At 48.5% G+C, this 3,585-nt stretch overlaps 1 long non-coding RNA gene across 1 annotated transcript; it reads left to right on the top strand.

Annotated features, from left to right (window-relative positions):
- The first annotated feature begins 452 nt into the window (after nt 1-452).
- LOC311604163 lies at nt 453-1,940 on the top strand. Its single transcript, XR_014781383.1, has 2 exons — nt 453-626; nt 1,610-1,940. It is a non-coding gene; the product is annotated as an uncharacterized lncRNA (long non-coding RNA).
- Nucleotides 1,941-3,585: the final 1,645 nt, after the last annotated feature.

The following is a 3,585-nucleotide window of genomic DNA, read 5'->3' as shown; positions in this document are numbered from 1 at the left end:
ATAAGTCGCTCAAAATATACCAGAGAAATCTATTGGGGGGGGGGCATATTCTGGGCATACTCTCATGTGAAATGTCATGGTTACAGCATCCTTGGCCCAGGCGTGGTCTGGCACAGTCCTCCGAGGAGTGAGGTGTTGGGACACAGCATTGATCCAGTGGGAGTCTGATTGACAGAGGGTACCCTCTCCTATGCAGCGAGGTTTTGCTTGAGCTGCCTATCCTGGAGGAAACCTCTAAAGGGACAGAGGGACAGACGTGCACTGCCCTCCCTCACATTCCTGAGCTGGGTCCAAAGAAGCAACCAGTGGAAAGTATTCTGACAAAACTGAGCATGCTCCTTAAGCTTCTGTTCGCAAATGAAGACTTCGGGTTTAACAGGACCCTGGGAGGTGGCGCGCACCCCCTAGTGGCCGCTTTCCACACAGGCTCAACGGAGCTTCCGTATGCGTGTTCCAGCTAGAGGGTTGATCTGAGGCTCTGCCTCTGTGTGATGAAGTGAGTCAGGAAAACAGAGAATAGACTCTACTCAGAGATACAAAGAGCAGGACACCAGCCATCCCAGGCATGATAGGACAGCCGGGAAACGCAGAAGGCGTCTCTCTCTCTCCATGCAGCTCCCCAGCAGGTAAGCCTCATCAGTAAGGTAAGCCAGGCAGCTGAGAGGAAAGAGACTCTCAGCCCTGCCCACAGGACCAGCCCACAGTTCTCAGAACCGCAAGCTAGTAGTGGGTTTCAGTGAGACCGTGATGACTCCTCAGGCAGTGATGGATGAGATCTGCTTTGTTATCCTCTGTATCTTTTTTTTTTTTTTAAGATTTATTTACTTTATGTACATGAGTGCTCTGTTTTCATGCACACCAGAAGAGAGCATTAGATGTGGTTGCTGAGAATTGAACTCAGGACCTCTGGAAGAGCAGTCAATGCTCTTAGCCTCTGAGCCATGTCTCCAGCCCCATCCCCTGTATCTTTAAGGGCTGTGGCTAGACGCAATCTCGCACCTCCGCCCCCCAACCCAAGACAGTGTTTCTCTGTGTAGCCCTGGCTGTCCTGGACTCACTTTGTAGACCAGGCTGGCCTCAAACTCAGAGACCCACCTGCCTCTGCCTCCCTAGTGCTGGGATCACAGGCGTGTGCCACCACGCCCAACTTAGACCCAACCTAGAAAGAGAATCTATTATTTAAAACTGGGCTAGGCTGCAAGGCGGAGGTGGCAAACGCCTTTAGTCCCAACGCTCAGGAGGCTGAGGTAGGTGGATCTCTCTGTGAGTTCGAGGCCAGCCTGGTCTACAGAGCAAGTCCCAGGACAGCCAGAGCTACACAGAGAAACTCTGTTTTTAAAAAAACCAAATGAAAAGAACAAAACAACAAACAACAAAACCAAAACTAGGCTGCGCTGGGAGCTCTGAGCTGATCACATCACCTGGGAATTAACTAGAATCTGATAGTCCTGAGCTTGAGATCCGAGGTGGGTCAATCTCTAGCGCCACCTGTCTGCTGCCGTGTTCACTGCAATAGCAACCTAGAACTCAAAAGTCTGGCAGGCTTCCTGAGTGGCCCTCTCTCTGGTTGTTTATGGGCTCTCAGTGCTGTTTGCCCCTCCTTTCCCAGTGCACTCAGGAGACGGCCTCTGACCAGAACAGTCGACAACCCAGGAGGCGCAACCTTGACAGTCACGGGAGAGTGAGAGAGCTTCCCAATTCACAGTCTGCAAAGCTAAGTAGGACCAGCAGAGGTTTCCCCGTTACAACGATGAAGGATGAAGGAGAAATACTGAAGTGACACAACTCTAGAGGACACGTGACATTTGTCAGGTGCATGAACATAGGCATCAATCACAGAAAAGACAGGAGTCTTCAAGTTCAGCTGCAGCCCTCCCACCCTATCCACCCTATCCACCTGGCAGATCCCAGAGAATCCCGAACAAAGCTGCTCCAACATTTCTGTGTTGTTGTTTCCCGCTTTTGTTTTGTTTTGTCTGTTTGTTTGTTTTGTTTTGTTTTTTGTTTTTTTTGAAACAGGGTTTCTCTGTTATGGCACTCGAGGTACCGAGTCAAGGGCGAGGGACTGCGGATTTAACTCATACACACACACACACACACACACACACACACACACTAACACAGCGGGTACTTTGTGCTAAGAGAGCAGCAGCTGCTGCAGCAGCCGCGGCAGTGGTTTATTATTCTCGTTCCCTTCAGAGTTCCAAAGAGCCTTCTTATAGGCGGCAAAACAGGAATCCTCCTCCCAGGTGAAATCCCTCAAAAGGTGATTGCACACAGGAGGAAAAGTCTCGAGGAAGGGAGGGGTGCGTTCTCAGAGCAGTAAACATGACTAGCTAACCAAGATAAACACAGACATGGAAGCTGCTAGAAACAGGACATGAAACAGCAAGACAGGCAGGCAGCCCAGTCGGGCCTGGTTCCTACACTCTGTGTAGCCTTGGCTGCCATGGACTTTCTTTGTAGACCAGGCTGGCCTTGAACTCACAGAGATCCACCTGCCTCTGCCTCCCGAGTGCTGGGATTAAAGGCGTGTGCCACCATGCCTGGGCCACCCTTTTAATTTTTATACCTTCAGCAACATTTTACACTCTGTGTGTGTGTGTGTGTGTTTGTGTGTGTGTGTGTGAGAGAGAGAGACAGAGAGAGAGAGAGAGAGAGAGAGAGAGAGAGAGACAGAGACAGAGACAGAGAAAGAGAAAGACAGAGAGAGACAGAGAGTATGTATACATATCATGGCAGACAAGACTACACAGAGAAACCCTGTCTCAAAAAACCCAAACAAACAAACAAAAAACATGTCATGGCAGAGGTCAGAGGGCAACTTGTGGGAGTTGGTTCTTTCTTTAAAGCATGTATGTTCTAGGGATTAAACTCTGCTTCTTACCACCTTTACCTACCAAGCCATCTCACCAGCTTACTTTATCTTTTTTTGTTTTTTAAGATTTATTTATTACGTATGCAGTGTTCTGCCTGCTGCCTGCATGTACACCTGCAGGCCAGAAGAGGGCATGAGATCACATTATAGATGGTTGTGACCCAGCATATGGTTGCTGGGAATTGAACTCAGGACCTTTGGAAGAGCAGACATTGCTCTTAACCTCTGAGCCATCTCTCCAGCCCCACTTCATCTTATTTTTCAAGCCTTTATTTTTCTTATTGCACTTCTTACATTTATGTAGTTTTGCTTACATGTTCTTTACTACTTGGTAGTCTTTTATTTTATTTTAAAATTATGTTTATTTAATGTATATGAGTGCTTTGCCTGTATATTCTGTTTTCTACGTTCGTGTCTGGTACCTACAAAGGCTAGAGAGGGTGTCGGATCCCTGGGTCTGGAGTTATAGAGGGTTATGGGCCATCATGTGGGTGTCTAGGAATCAAACCCTGGTCCTCTGTGAAAGCAGCCAGTGCTTTTAACCACTGAACCATCTCTCCAGTCCTCTGGGTCGGGGGGGGGGGGTGGGGGGGGTGGGGGGGGGTAGGGGGTGTCTTTTAAAAATGTCTTGCTTTTTCCTCTTTCTCTTCATAGCATTCCTCTCTATTCTCTGTCTTCCTTTCTTTTATTAAACCCTCTCCTTCTTA

Source organism: Acomys minous (genome assembly GCF_964271855.1).
Source record: "Acomys minous genome assembly, chromosome: 8".
Classification (NCBI taxonomy): Eukaryota; Metazoa; Chordata; class Mammalia; order Rodentia; family Muridae; genus Acomys; species Acomys minous.
Note: the sequence above shows the minus strand (reverse complement) of the source record. Positions and strands in the feature narration are given on the sequence as shown.